The sequence below is a fragment of the Melospiza georgiana genome, chromosome 14, assembly GCF_028018845.1.
Source record: "Melospiza georgiana isolate bMelGeo1 chromosome 14, bMelGeo1.pri, whole genome shotgun sequence".
Lineage (NCBI taxonomy): Eukaryota > Metazoa > Chordata > Aves > Passeriformes > Passerellidae > Melospiza > Melospiza georgiana.
The window spans coordinates 16,175,204-16,190,283 of record NC_080443.1 but is presented as its reverse complement, the minus strand read 5'-3'; positions in this window follow the sequence as shown (position 1 = coordinate 16,190,283).

Here is a 15,080-nt window from a genome sequence, read left to right as displayed (position 1 = left end):
AAAGGCTGTTCCAGGTGTCCAGGCCTGTGGCAGCAGGGTCATCCATCCCTGTGCTCCCTGCAGGAGGCTCTGCTCCCTGCCCCGTTCACACCCTGCTCCTCTGAGGTCTCTGTGCTGTGAGAGCTGGTGCTGAGTGACAGCAAAATTATGGATATAGGTCAAATTCCATTGAGACCACACCTTTAGCGGCACACATCCACCCTCTGGAATTTCGTGTTGCTCTTCGTTTAGAGATTTCCTTCTCCCCAGTTGTTTGCTTTTGAATTTAGGATAATATAAGTCATTATTTGAAGTAGGCTATTTAGAAAGCCCTGCACTGTTATTATTTAGTAAGCCAGAGTTACATTATCACTGGCTTCAATCTATGTTTGATGAAAAGATTTTTCCTATTTAAGAGGCAAAAAAAAAAAGAGGAAAAGTCTTTAATGGTTTTTGTACCTATTCCAAGATCATCAACATGCAGTATAATTAGAAAGTTCTTGTCTCGTTTAAAATCTTTTTTCTGTCTCATGGGACTTGGACATTAAAAATGCAAGATTTATGTATATTATATAATTATTTATTTGTAGTACAGCAGCACTTAGAGGTATCATTCAATCTTGGGGCCCCATTTATGTGAAACTCTGTACTAGCAATACCACTATTGAGTCGGACTAAGAAATCCCAAGCTGAAAATGTGCTAAGTATTGTACAGATGTATCGCAGTGGTCACAGGCTGGAAGAATTTGTATCATAAGTAGTTAAGATGGACAAACAGTTAAGAGAGGAGAGAGGAAGGATTACTCACCCAAGTGTGTCAGAGGAGGAATTGAAGCATACCATGATCCAAGACCAGACTCAGGGATGTAGAAGGCTAAGTTAGAAATGTGAAGGTCTTTGTAGAGCTGGTCCTTGTGAGGATTTGCCCGCCTTGCTCGGGGTGCTGAAGCTGGGAGCCTCAGAGCCAGCAGCAGTGCTTCCAACCATGGATGCAGTTTTTGTTGCCTGCTTTTGTTTACTGCGAATTTTGTAGGTCTGCAGTCTGGCTCTCTAGAAAAAGACAATGAATTCCTGGCTAATCCAACCTGTATTAAACCGAGAAGGAATCCATGTCACCAGGCAGCCATCCAGACAGTTCTGAAAGCTCAGTACTAACAAGATTTATTATGCCCCTGTGCTTCATTCTCTTTCTTGGAGTACTGAGTGTAGCATGCGACTTTGTTTGATTAGTCAGGCTATTTGCTCTTCATATTTTACATTTCTGAGTTAGGGTAACTCTTGGAAACTCCCACCATTTTCATATGGCAGCTTTTTGAACAATTGGTAGGAATACAAAGCAATAGGTAACTAGGGGAATGGGGTTATTTTTTGGTTGATTGACAAGATTAGAAGTAGACACTGAGGGACAGACAGTCCCAAGATGGATCTTTTTAAGATGTTCCCAAAGAGTGAGTAACTGACGCAGAGTCAAGAGACAGCTGCCTTCAGTTAAGTGCAAGATTTGGCTTGGTGGGTCCATGCACACAACTGAGAGATTTTAACTGGTTTGCTGGGAAAGGGAAACGCTCACTGGCTTGCTTGAAAATCTCTGGAGCTCCATAAAGTCTGTATCCATACGAAAGTAAGTCCTCCTTCATGAAAAAGCAACTAAAAAGGAGGACAGGGGCAGGAATCTAACCAAATGTATCTTACAAATCTCATTTAAGGGTTTTTCTGGACTGAGCTTATCACTTGCATGCTTTATTTCAGCAAAGTTAAGCCCCAAAAGCTATCGGAGGGAATAGCAAATTGGGTCATTTTTTTTTTTCTGATTCGCGTAGGGTTTTTGGAATTCAGCAGCAGATGTCTAAATTAAAATACATATATGTTCCTTGTATTAACAATCCCATTAAACCACGCTGCCCTTCCCACCCACCCCCCTCTCCAGAAATATATCCTATCATTAGCTGCTATCTGGAATCGACAGTGGAGTAATTTGAACTCTGGCTCCCAGGGGCCTCCTCCTTTACTTCCTGCTCTAGGAATAAGGTGTGTATTGATTAGATATCAGGCTGTAATTGGGCTCCAATCTCTCTGCTTCAAGATATATGATGGAGATGACAGGAAACAGATACCCTGTTGCTACTTGTAAATAGTCTGGTTGAACAAAATGGTTTGTAACCACTTCAGTGCCATAGTCTTTTATTACCAGAATGAGGTTGCTTTATCACTTAGTTTGATGGCCTTTTGAAGGGAAATAATATCATTCTTTCTGAGGGAGCTAAAATAATTTTAAACAAATTGAATTCCTCTTTTGAGGACCAAAAATAATTATCTAATAGAGCGCAGCTTGGTATAATTATACAGTGAGCATGTCACAGACATAAAATTAATTAAGTCCATAACCCCAATCTGGCATCCATTGACTATTAAAAAAAAAAAGAAGAAAAAAAAAGAAAGAAAAAAAAGAAAAGAGATGGTGTTGAGAATGAGGATGTCAAAAGAAGGTGTTTGTAGTAGTTGAAGATCTGGAATAATTCATGGTTATTCTGTTCCAAGATGTTCTCTCCTATCTGTCAACAGTACCAGGCTAAATATGAGTCTATTGGAAACAAAAGTGCAGAGTGCTGCAGATGTCTTGCTTCAGTAGGTCACAAAAGCAAGTTATTAAATATTGGTTTGAGGGAAGATATACACAGTCCATCAAAACTTCAATCGAAACAGAAGCTTGCAATCTTAAAAGTATATTCTGTTCATGGGGCAGTTGTCCCACAACTTCAGAAAAATGCAGCTTTTAACATTTGTACAGAAGACTTGGAAAAAAATCCAAAATGCACAGACTGAAGGTGAAAACCCATGGCCTTTTGAGATGTAACAGACTTGGGTTTGTTTTCAGAACTTATCTTGTGGGGTTTTTTTTAATCCTAGAGAAGAGAATCCAGAACAGACAATCAGTTTATTCTGATCAGTGATTTATCTGTGAGATTCTCAGAGCTTTGTTTCAGAGCTGTGGACCAAAGTAACTAATGTGTTGCAATAATATATTTAGCACATGATAAGGCACAGAGAAAATAAAGGGGAAGGAAAAAAAAAAAGCACACATTCCCTGGCTGAGAAGTTATTGAATGTTTAAAGCTTGGGAACAGATAGTTTAGGGAGAGGCAGATTTCAATGACTTCCCCTCTGTAAATAAATTGTGAAATCTGAAGCACTGGTACTTCATTTCTCTCTTTCAAGCATATTTTGGATGGCACTTGTACCACATTTGTGCCCCAAACATTGTTTGATTTTTGCATACAAGAAGTTTATATTCTGCTGTTCCTCAGAGTGACCTTAATGTGATTTATTGACAAAAGAAGATAGAGCTATTCTATTTTTTGAGCAATAGCAGAAGGCAAATGAAGAAAACATTTGTAGTTTTTAATAAGGTCTACATATGCATACATATATTATCTGTGCTGCAAATTGCATGCATTTCTGTTGTTATAAGAGCTGTAATTTTCTTTCCTTTTCTATAGTGCCTGATTTTCTTGTTTGCTCCAATATTGCAGCACTGTAACTCCATGTGCTTCATGCGACCTTATTAACTTATTCTCTTATTAACTTCAACTGTCCAGAGAGATGTGTTATTTTTGTCCCTTCCCTCTCCCATGTGTCAAATCTTTGCTTTTGGACAGCACATTACATTTAAATCACATAATATGCCTCCTAACCAAACCTCTCAAAGTCCAAATTCTTTTAATTTCAGTTAGAAAAAAAAAAAGAAGCAAGGAAAAATTACTTCCACAGTGATTGATCTGTAGTAGTGTTAGCCCTGCTTATGAAAAGAGTCAGAAAGCAGTGCTGTGAGTTCAGTGCTCTGCTTTTAGATCTGAGGAGTTAGAGTAAGAAAAATCGATAGGAGCAACGCTGAAGGAGGAAGGAATGAACGGAAGGCAAAGCTTTTAGCAGCCATGTGCTTGGATCTCAGAGCAAGGTGTGTGTGACCAGGGTGGGGAAGGATGTGCAGGGCTGGGCACGTGGGCATGGCTGAGCAGATGCTACCTCCCAGCTCCTGGTGTCCCTCTGGTGTGTCTCAGTTGGAATCTCTGAGTGGAAACGCAGTCAGGGTGGGTTAGAATCTACTTTTAGGCGAGTTCAGAGTCCTCACCCATATTTCCAGGTGAAGCCTGATCAAGTTGTTCTTGCCCTGTGTGTCACTGAGTACCCTGATGCTCTTCTGGGTGTCACTGCCTAAGTACCTGTGATGGATCAAATCACTTCTGCAAATCAGCTTCGGCCATGGGGTTTGACTTGTGCACTTCAGCCCTGCAGCTGTGCCCCAGCCTCCCTCCCTCTGCAATAATTCCAACAGAAATTCATCAGAAAAGGTTTGGCTGGGGCACTGCTTTAATTTCATATGTTTATAGCACTGTCAAACAAAAATGAAGCAAGACAAGACCCACTTCATCCCACAGCTGACCATAAAAGGTTAATATTTTGTGCTGACTCGTGCAGGACTTGGGTGCCTAAAAGAGGGACCAGGGAGGGAACCATTGTATGGGCTTGGTGTCCATCCTCTCACCCGTTTTTCAGGATTGCTTTGGGATAATCAGGGTTTTTTCCACTGGGACCAAGTGGGAGGGTCACTGCTGAACACCACATGCATGGAAACACACCCAGGCAAGCAGTGATGGGTGTATTCCTCAGAGACAGCAGAAATAACTCATCTGTACTCCATCAAACTGCTGGTATCAGCACAGAGCCTTCAGAAATCCTGCCTGGACCACAGAAAGGGTAGGGCAGAAATCTATGGAAAGAATATATTAGGAAACTTGGAACATGAGAGTCTATGGATGTCAAGGGTAATTTCCAGGATTATAAATTATGGAAATCGTGGCAAATGCAAGTCTGGTTTAAAAAAAAAGAGCAAGTCCTTAATTTCTGGTTTGAGTTGTGGAATTTGAGATTCTCACTTGCTTCTCTGCCTGACACTAACAGAATTTCTAGATGATAGACAACACTGCATTACATTTTATTAATATAATTACCCTTAAAGCAATTTGTCCCTTTCCATTTCTTAGTCTCTGGGCTGTTTCAGGCATTCAGCAGGCCAGTCAATTAGAGACCAGTAGAATACACATTTTATTAGGAGGGATCCACTGGATGCTGTCAATATAGGATGTACTGACAGAATGTCTGCAGAGCCTGGTGCTGTCACAGGTTAGCTCCCAGCCACTGGGGCACGAGCCAGCTTTGCTCAGGAAGCTGTTTAGACACATTAGGGTGTGAAGTAAAAAATTTCGTCTCTCAAGGTGGATTTATCAGCATCTTCACAGTCTTATGCTAACATGGCTCTGTGCCTTCCAGACTGGAGCTGACGGGAGCTCTGGTCATTTGGAGTCTGGACAGTTCTTAATGTGCTCCTGTTTGTGTCTGGGTGCAGGCACAGCTGTAATTCTTCTCTTGCAAACTCTGTGAGAAGGTCCCTTGGCTTGATCTCCTCTTGCTTTTCAGCAAATTTCTGAAATCAGCAGAATTGGGCAAATGCAGATCAGATTAATAAGCCAACACTCCTTCTCCATTAGGACTGCTCACTTGAGGTGAGATGGTGGATATGAGCAAGGATTTGCAAGATAAGGTGTTTAATCACAAGAAACCCACATGGAAAAACCTGCTTAATCGAAAAGCAGGCAACTGGCTGAAGAGCCAATGATCCTAAATAGCTTTGATTCTTAATGGGGACAATAATTCTCTTTAATGGGAGCATCTTCAGATGATTTAATGTTGCTTTGGGCCTCTTTATGTATCTTGGTCTTACGCTGGTCTTGTTTGCTCTTCTACCAGGAGCATTTGATGGGTTTAATGCTGTGATAGATGCAGGGGGGGGCAGGTATTGGGGCAGCCCTGCCAGGTCCTGGCTGTTGGCTTGCTCCTTCCTTATCAATCTCACATGTCAGGTTGCCTTGCTAAGTGCTGCTGGCCTTGGGCTGCAGAGTTCTGTGCAGAAAGTGGCTTCTCCCAAGTGCCTAAGGAACATTCCCAGAGCATCACTGGAGAAAACATTGTGAAATGGGTGTTTTCTTGTTATGGGGAGACAGCCAGCTCTGTGTGAGCTGCGCTCTGTTCCCTCAGGTGAGATGTTGATAAATCTATGAATGGGAAGAGGGATGATGTTTGGATGGGGACATATTGTGTATCCCCAGAGAAGGGAAGTTTGATAACAAATCAGAGAACAGAATCCAAAATTTTGGCCTTCTTTTTCCCATCACATTCCCAAATATTGCTCATGTGATGAGCATTTTGTGTGCCTGTGAAAAGCCAGCCATGCTGGAATAGATCAGAACAAAATAAAATGGTGCAAGGAGGAACCAACAGTACAGGTAAATAAAAGACTGAGTAGACTTACTGTCTTGGAAGAAAATCACACTGAGTGCACATTGCCACAACTTTGTAGATGTGCTTTCTGGCTTTGAAATTTGGCTGTGAATTTGCAGAATCCACAGCTTTTCTTAAATACTGGCTAAGGCAAAAATCCCAGAGATATTTCAATTTTGCAAATGCTCCAAGCTCATCTGGAGCCCAAAGCTCAGCTTCCCCCTCTGTTACCAAATTTCCAAATTTCCTTAGTTTATCTCCTGGTGCAATGTTGGCTAATGAAAATACAACATGATTAAAGGAAGAAGTTTCTTGCCATTCATCCTTCCTCTGCTGTCAGTTCCTTAATTTAAGAACTAGTCCTTGTGTCCATTATTGTATTTTATTTCTTCATGACTTAATGGTCAGAGGGAGGAGCACAAAGAACAGAACACATTGATGAAGTTCCTCTTTCAGATGCCAGGTTTTGGCTGGATTCTTGGAAAATTTTGCACTTTCTATTAACTGATGTGTAATTCAGAGTAGAGAGATATTGTGTGCTGGTTTCTGACCTTTGCAAATGCTAAATCATGAAAATATCTGATTTATTGAATTTCTCCTCCCTCACCATAATCTTGCCAAAGTGGTCATGACCACAATAAGTGAACTGAAATGACTTTGGTATTTGTGTCATATATATAATGTTTATTTTGGGATGTAGTTTGTGAAAATATTAATGTAAGATAGTTTTGGCCAGAATGAAGCTTATAAAGAAGTAACATTTAATCATCAGAGACTGAACTGCACTCAGGCTGAACAGTGGTGTTCAAGATGACTTCTTGAATCAATTTATTCTATTTCTGGTATTAAACTCCAACCTGGCAGGGGCCTAGGGTTGTCCATAATTCTGTAGCTAGTACTGTGTCAGTGTGCTCTAAAATGCTGTCTGTAGCATTCTGCACTGGATTTATTAGAAAGTTGCTATCCTTAAAGCAGGAATTTTTTTTTGTTCTTGCTTGACTTGAATAGGCACTGGCATATTTTGGGAGAATTACATAGATCTTTCTGTTATGCACCAGACCATTGTCAACCCTACAATACCTTAGAAGAAAATCAAATTGTTTTGGGTACCATGGAATAGAAATGGGCATCTTGTGTGTTTGGGGGAATGTTGGATTTGGTAAATGGAGATTGAACCCGGAGAGGAGAGGAAGTAACTGGGTCAGGGAAGGTTATGCATTGCCTGGAGTGACTTTTCTTGTGCACAACACTGGATCATCCCTATTCTGAGGCTTAGCTCTTCTTTTTACCCTAAAAAACCTCCCTCTGTTGGCCTTTTGGAAAATGATAACGTCAGTGAGGTCATTGTGGAATTGGATGTTAGGCAAACCACTGGGTATTTTGTTAAATAAAATGGTCCTTGCCAATATTTTGCAATCAGTCCTTAAAGTTTAAACCACATCTTAAAGTTACAATGTGTCTATGTCTATGGATAGATAAACTCATGTGTGTATACAGCACGGCCTAATCCCCTCATTAATTATATTTCCTTTTCCACTGCAGGGATCTTTAAAATAGATAAACAGCAGGTCTGAAATCACAACACAGAGGGTGAAAACCTTTATGTGGTTTGAAGTTACTTAGAGGGAGGCCTATTGAAGGGGCTGACTATTTCTTAGAAGGAAAAATACCTTTGAAAATCCTTCCAAAGTTCAGGTATGTTCTTCAAAACCACATCTGATAGGGGTTTAGTCTCTGGGTTCAATAACATTATCATTAAACATTAACACATTGCAAACAAGAACATTTTTATCATTTTAACATTACTTTCCAGGATCAGGTTTAAATTATGGTCTCTAAAATCAGTGAAATCGGTGTAGGTCCTGTTATTTCTGGGGTTTTTTTGTTTGTTTTGGTTTGTTTTGTTTTGGTTTTTTGTTGTTGTTGTTTGTTTGTTTGGTTTGGTTTGTTTGTTTTTTGTTAAGAAAGATGTAGTTGCTTTCTATAAAATGAGTATTTAATACCAGGTGAAAAGAAAATTGCAAATGGTCTTTGTTGGTTTTAACACTTGGTGGTCATGACCCTGCTAGGAGAGAAAAGCTGCACGACGAAGGTAGGAACAGAAAGAGATGCAGAGACTCGGCAGTAATCTGAAATAAAGAAAACTCTACATTTCAGAGAAACTGTTTCTTATTGAGGGAGGTTCTGGCTGCAATTCCCTGTGCCAGGGCAGTTTCTCTGTGTGAGGTGATGCTCAGCTCCCTGGTGCCTCCCCTGGGGCAGTGAGGGGCATTCCCAAGGCCAGGGCTGTTTCCCATGAGGAATGGCCAAGCCGTGCTGCTGCTGCTGCTGGGGTGTGCAGTCAGCCCTCTCAGTACCATGGTTCACTGTGAAGGGAAGCTCAAGAACACATCTTCCTCCTTTTCCAATCACAATAGGCAATATCAGACCTTGTGTCCAAGCAGGATGGAATGTGTGCAAGCTCTGGGGCTTTCTCGACTCTCAGACTTAGCAGGGAGAGCTGGAGATTGCCAGAAAATAATAAAAATAACCCCTCCTAGCTCAGCAAGAGATTTTTAAAGCTCTTTTGAGAGAGCCCTGAAATGTAATTCTTTGTCTTGTTGAATTTTTCTTTCCAGTAATTAGAAGCTTTTTGAGTCTGTCAGTTCAGCTGCTGCCTGTAACACAACTGTCTTGTCTGACACCCCAAAGGCAGGGCTGCAGAACCTTGAGTGTTTTCATCCCCTCCTTATAAACCTGGCAAAGGCCAACCCAAAACTGTGATTTTTCTAGTTGTGAAACACTCTGAACTCATCTGTAGAAGGTGACATCAATACAGATCTGTACAGGATGCTGCACAGGGAGGTGGGTTTGGATCCATTGCACACATATGTTCTCAGGCAGATTTCAGATGGTTTCAAGCTCTTGTTTTGTCTGAAAGACCTAAATGTCCTTCTCTAAGAACCAGGCCTTAAAACACGTTTCAAATTGATGCTTCAAAAATTATGATCTATTTCAGGCAATTTTGGTCGCATATTTCTCCATTTAGACAAAGGAAACCTTTCTGAAGAAGGTCTGAGGATCATCAAGGTCTGGGCAAGTGAGGTCTTGTCAAACTTCTACAGACAAATGTTCTTAAAATTCAATAGCTTCTTTAGTGGCATGAACCATTATTTCCTTATCTCTGGTTGTTCCTTTCTTTCTTTACTAAGATATTGCTTTCCTGTGTCCTGTTAAATTCCTCATCCTGTTCAAATAAGGGAGGGAAAAGGGAGAGAAATATTGCACCGAGCTGCACAGACACATTGTCATTGTGGTTTCCTATTAACTTTCTGCTGATTTCTGCTTACTTATCACGTGCTTTAACGTTGTGTTACACTTTCCAGCAGCAGTGTGTCTCTAGTGCTTTGTCTCTGGAGCACTAAAACTTACTGTTCCCTACTTTGCTGTTGTTCTCTTCCTTAGGATCACAAGAACAACAGGGCCAGTTATTTTAATCAAATGATGTTTTTCAGGATCTTGAAAGGTTGCTATATCAGCCTCTGCTCTGACCTCTAAAACAAAATCACTTCCATTCACGTTATTATCTTCAGCGTGTGGGAAACAGATGGAATCTGAATATTCTATTTTTCCTCCCTCCATTTTTTTTTAAATTTTTTTTTTTTGTGTTTGCTTGATTCCTTTTGAAAATGCGTCCAACCTATAAGCAAACAGCCTCCTCTGTGTTCATTCCCCAGCATTCTCCAAATATTCACATTCTTAAAATACCTTCATCTTCCTTATTTTCTCAATTCTGTATTTGTTTACACTCAAAAGCTTCTTTGTAGCTTCCTACACTGAGCTGGGAAAACATATAGTCTAGTCCTGCCTTATGTAAATGTACAATAGATTGTTAATGTCTTTGTTGCCAGATACTAGCAAGCTTTATTGAGGACAAGTCCATATGCCAGTGAAATTGTACAACATGAATGTTCCCAAATGTATGCAATGTTCTTCAGATTAATTGGATTCTATGGAACATATTCCCATCACAATGTGCAGAGGTTTTAAACATATAACTCTCATTAATGTTAATGGGAGTCACATGCTTAAATCCCAGCACTTGTAGATAGGAATAGCATTGCTTTAAATGAAGCCAGGGTCCACCTTACTGTGAACGATGATGATTGCATACAAGGGATGATTGCAGTTTTTTCCTATGGATGAGAAGGGAACAAGTGCTACCAAATCATCTCTCTGAAGCATTTCGTATTTCTAACATTGCTCAACAAAAAACCTGTGCTGAACTGAAGAAATAACTCAGTACTGGAAGTTTTGCTGTTGTGTTAAAAAGTGAAGTATACCTGTTAACCACTCAGCCTTAAAATAACAGAAAGGAGTGGGAAACAGTTTTTGTGGTTTTTTTTTTTTTTTTTTTTTTTTTTTTTTTTGTAGCATAAGGAAAGAATAATCTTTCTTGGTAGCATACGTCATATTTTTGTGAATTTGAAATTATACAAAACCAAAATGTACCTTAATTAGTAAGAATTCTACTAATTCAGTGTGGGCTGTTTATTTATGTTTTCCCTTAACCGATCCAATAGTTTTGGTGGCAATTTTGTTTCCAAGTGTTATTTCATGTTAGTTCATAATACAGTTCTTTCACAGTGCTAGAAACGCAGCAGGAATGGGCATACTGGAACCTAAGACAGTGCTTGAGCAAAGTCATTGATTATGAACTGTAAATAGAGAAGTGGAGAAGTTGGACTGCGAGTGGTTAAGGAAGTTTTGGATTACTTGATGTCAGTTTAGAAAACTCAATAGTTAACATCTTTACCAGTTAACTAGCTGTGAGCCACAGGCATCACACTAGTCAGTTGTAAGGGAACAAATAACAATCTCTTCAGAGGTGTGAGTAGGTGGAAATAGGTGGGTTTGTGTTTTAGGTGAATGTTTCTGTGTCATCCTGAAGCCGGTGTGAGATTTATTCTTATGTGTCTTGTCCCCATGAGGAGCCGTGCCTTGGAAATCCAGCTCTGGAGTAAGGAGAGCAGATTTCTGACATCCCACTGCTGATTTTGCAGTCTGAAGAGGGGATTATGTTCTGCTTACAACAGGATGCAGAGGCCTGGGAGGAGGACACCATTTCCATGGCAGGAGCAGATGTAATTGGCAGCCTGGTTCTCTATTCCTTGCTTGCTCCTGTAGGGAAATACTACAGTAGTGTTGTGTAAGCATAGATAGGTTTTATATTCCTAAAACAGCCAGGCCACAAACAGAAGGGACAGAAAAGGACTAATTCTATGTGACATAATTGGATATGGCAATAGGCCAGAGTGTGTTTGATTCTGCTGGAAAAATTCCAAATACTGTGTATGGAAGCTGACTGTGGGAGGGAGAAGCTACATCATTGCTTGGTTTATGTGGCATATGTGTTGGACAGCCTGAGGAGAAGGGCACAAAATGCATCTGGTCATTTTGAAGAGGTCCTTGATATTTGTCTCGGAAGAAATGTTCTACATCCAAACTCTTTTGCAGTCAAATATGTATGGATCAAAGGTCTATCTAATACAGCCATGAGCTTGGAGTGGTTGTGTGGGCAGTCTAAGGGAGGAAATCTTTAATTCCTAGAAATATTGTGATTGATTGTTGAAATTTGAGTATCTTCTGGTCAGTAGTTGACTTGTTCTAGGTACTCCATTTCATCCTCCAACACTGTTGTTTGGTCCCTTCCTCTGCTCCTCAGAACACAGGCCACGCAGATGAGCAGGAGCTCTGGTTTGCACAATTTCATACCTATGGAGAAGCACTCAGAGGTTGGGAGATGGTTATCACCAACCACGTGTCAGCATCTTCAAAACTCATCTTGATATGAGCAAACTGTTGCTCAAATAAAGCTCAATTCCTTCCTGCTTGTTCAGTGCTTTCCTTATTACACTAAATTGCAAGCTTTCTGTCTGCAATGTCATCTTTTCTTGTGCTGGCTTCCCTACAATCTTCTGATTCATTTACGACTCAAAGCAACCACCTCTGCTCCTGAGTATCTGAGAAACTAACTGAACATCAAGATCCAGCACTTGTGGAAACTGGAAGCATTACGTAGTCTTTGCTCTTCCCCTTCACTTCCTTTTCCACTGTCACGTTTTTCACCCATTTGTGCTTCTACCATGTCCGCGTGCGGACAGGGCGGAAACTTCTTTTCCTGCCACGTCTTTTCTCATGACGTCTCTGCGTCTTATTGCTGATTGATTCTTATGTGTGAGTCATGGCAAAAATGGAGTGCCTCATCTCCCTAACCAACCACCTCCACCCCCATTTTTGTCCCCTCTCTCAGCCCTGCCATGCGAGTGCCACTGGTGACTCATCTCTCTTTGTGTTTCTTCATCACACAAGTGCCCAGTTCTGTTGAAATGCTTATGCCAACTCAGGATAAAGTAGGTAGATGGAGGGTTCACTGGTACTTTCCATTAGGTTGGACTGTTCCAAGAGATAAAAAAAAAAACACTTCTTCAGCATCTTTTTCCATCAGATAGCCCATCTAGCTGCTGTTAAGGTGGGAAGAGATTAATTGAGGTGGTTTGGATGATTTGCCGGGTGGCCAGAAAGGACACTGCACAAGACCAGAATGTGCTAGAGTATTGTTTGAGTGGAAGGAAAGGCACCAAATTATTTTTCCTCCCTTCACTGGTTTGGCATGCAGTGACCCAGAATGAGTGTGTCCTTGTAGCCCAGCCAGATGCAGAAATTGCTCCCTCTGACCATCCTTGAACCAACTGTAAGAAAAGACATCAGGAAGAGCAGAGGTGGATTTGGAGCTGCCCAGTGTCACTGGTGATTCCATAGGTGCAGTTCTCAGCACTGGATTTAGTGTTTCTGAGTATTTTAGGAAATCTATTAACCTAATTTATCACCTGCACATGTAGTTGGAGTCTAAAATGAGAGATAGGAACATTGATTGACCTTCAGCAAGCAAAACCTGGGGAAAAGACTTATTTTTTGGCCAAAACTTGCTAAAGAATTTTATTCATATTCTGATTGGCACTGAGCAACACTCCTACTCTTCTAGTTTAAAAAGCATAAACATGCACTTCCAGGTTAATCGAATTCAGTACACTGAGAGAAATGATTTCTCTCAATCAAAAGCAGAGAATTGATTGTATTGAAAAAGGTTTGTAAAACACTATGTTTGCTTGATTAAGGTGGGCTGGACAACACATCCTGGGGGATGCAAAGTAGCATTTTATTTTCTGATTTAGTTAAGATAGACAACTCAGTGAAAGGCACTTGAGAGGACAGAGCAGGTGTATTTCCTTCCCCTGGCCTACTGTTTGCTCAAAGCCTGTTGATTTGATTCCCCTGTTGATAAAAACATTTTGAATGTAACATAAATACAGAATTATCCAGGTAAGCAGTGAAACACCCACCTAAGAAGTTTGGCTTGGTACATCCCTTTGGATCTGGGTAAGACAAATTCTAGCATGCTGGTCCAAAGATGAGCATGGGTGCTATTTATTTGTGTGTTTGGCATGGATCTTAACACTTCCTTTAGACCTTCACAATCTCTTGGCTAATATTGCTGGCAAACCAATTTGTGGAGAAACATTGGCCATCATACTGATGCATGCTTCATCCTAAGTCTTTCTGTTTTCCTGGGTGCTTTCCACTGTACCACAGCTCCCATTGCTAGGCATTATACTTGGGAAAACTGCTTGCTTGATTTAAAACAAAAAAAAAAAAACGAAGTGAGGAAGAAAGAGAGAGGGAAGAAAGAGGGCTGGTGAGCCTATGGTGAGCTTAATTAAAATCACTGGAGGGACAGCAATGAAGTACTTAACAGGGCCACAGTGAAACCTCGCAAGACGCGAACGAGTCAAAATATTATTGACGTATTCAATTATTTGCAGTTTGTGGGGGTTTTGTTTTCTCTGACGACTCCTGAAAATAATAAAGCACTTAAAAGTTCCACTCTCACTTGGCTGACCCAGCGCTCCCGCAGCAGCACAGTGTGTTACCCCGGGAGGGAGCCGAGCCGCCGCCAGCGCGGGGCGAGGAGCGCTGAGAAAGCAGCACACACAGTCCCTCTGGAGGGGAGCAGCTCTCACTCATCTCTAGGGGCTCTTCCTGCCTGGCCTGTATTATTTATTTTACTATTATTAGCATTTCTGAGACACCAATCACTATGGTAACTGCGTGCCCATAATAACTTTGCCTCTCCGTGGTTCTCTCTGCCAGCGGTTTCTCTGCGCTTCGTGGTCGCTAATTGCTCTCACCCCGCACACACGGCCCGATGCACGCCCCAAGTTATCCAACCTGAGGACCTGCTACAGATGGGAAGGCTGGGGTGCAGGGGGTTTAAGGGATGAGCCTTTATGGGTTTCCTCACTCTTGGACCTGCCTCTCCGGGATAAATCTGCATTTCAGCTTCTTTCCCTGGCTTCCTAGAGGTGCACTGCAATAGGGACTTAAGCCATCAACCCCTTCCAGGCTTCATCTTTCTCTTTAAATTGTTCCCATCACTTTTCTTCTGCTTGCTGAGCCCTTGAGACACAGTACTGGGAGCCAGGGAAGGCTCTGGCTGAATGATCTTGATGAAAATATTTCTCACAGCTCTTCAAGAGCACATTTTGCCCCAGCCTTGCATAGGCAGACATAGTGGGCATCGTGACCCCACGACGAGTATGAAGAAGGACTACAGGAGGACCTCAGTGGTTGTGCAGCTCAGCTGTGCCCCCTGCCAGCTCCAGAGATGCAGCCCCATGGTATTCAGCGCCAGAGATGCTCACTGGGGGACCACTGCAGTTATCCAC